We start from the raw sequence: 1,237 nt of genomic DNA, 5'->3' as shown, positions 1-1,237 counted from the left end.
CTGGGGGCTGTCCCCCACCACCATCTCGCTCTCTCTGTCAGAGTTAACTTACAGCTCCAATTAATAAAGTTCCTGGGCAACTAGGAGTGTTTAAATCCAAACCCCTCAGATGGCTCTCTAACTCACCTGACAAGTTTACCCGGACTCCTACAGCTATGCATACGATTGTTTACAGTCTCCCAGCCTCGAGAGACACGGGAAGCTTAAGATATTCAAATAGCTTAGAGCCTCTCAGAGAGTTAGAAACTGTCAGAATAAAACTAGTAAAAGATTTCATTGATGAGCCAATGCTTGTTGCCAAGTTTTCACATACCCTGTATTGTATCCTTGAATATGTATTAATTAATATAGTTGGTATGTAGAAAAAATAAGTAGTGGCCTTGGTGTTAGTAACTTTAGACCCTTAAGGTAATAAATTCTTTCCTTTGTTGTAAACCCATTACACATCTGCCCTATAGGAATGCAATTTTATCTTCGGAAGATGGTGCCAAACCTTAAGATAATTACTCTTAGAGAAAATAAGTCTTTGTTGATAAGTCTTTGTCAAGAGTCATAAAATGTTAATAAGCCTTCTGGCCAGAAGATGATGTAAATCACCTAAACCATTTGTATACGATAAATTTGCAGGAAAGAAACCCTGGTTTTTGATAAGGATCAAAGACTGCTGACTTTGCATCCCCTATTATCCTCTATGTGTAACTTAGGGTATATAAGCCCCTGTTGAAAATAAAGCTACGGGCCTTGCTCGCCAAAGCTTGGTCTCCCCATGTCATTCTTCCCCTTAACTTCCAGCTGAGTCTCCATCTGGAGCGCGGATATCCTCTGCGACCATTTATATTTGCCTGGGCTTCTAAGACCCACTCGAGAAGGTGTCTAAGTGGGGCACCTTCCGCTATTCGAGAGGGCGCCTGCGGCCTCCGTGGTCAGAGCTAACCTGGTGTCACAGGTTATATTGATTTTCCACGTAAACCAAGCTACTCAGCTTCTTTTCTCCACTGAATTTTCCGACTGAGCTATCCTCATTCTATTACTCTTTATATCTTTGATAAATAAATAAATAAATAGGTTGCCTAAGCCATCTCTCCTTCGAATACCCTGGATCAGCCGGAGCTGGACCCCTGCAGCAACCCACTCCAGTGTTCTTGCCTGGAGAATCCCAGGGATGGGGGAGCCTGATGGGCTGCCGTCTATGGGGTCGCACAGAGTCGGACACGACTGAAGCAACTTAGCAGCAGCA

This window comes from Bison bison, unplaced genomic scaffold (genome assembly GCF_000754665.1).
Source record: "Bison bison bison isolate TAMUID 2011002044 unplaced genomic scaffold, Bison_UMD1.0 scf7180017864223, whole genome shotgun sequence".
Taxonomy (NCBI): Eukaryota; Metazoa; Chordata; class Mammalia; order Artiodactyla; family Bovidae; genus Bison; species Bison bison.
Note: the sequence above shows the minus strand (reverse complement) of the source record.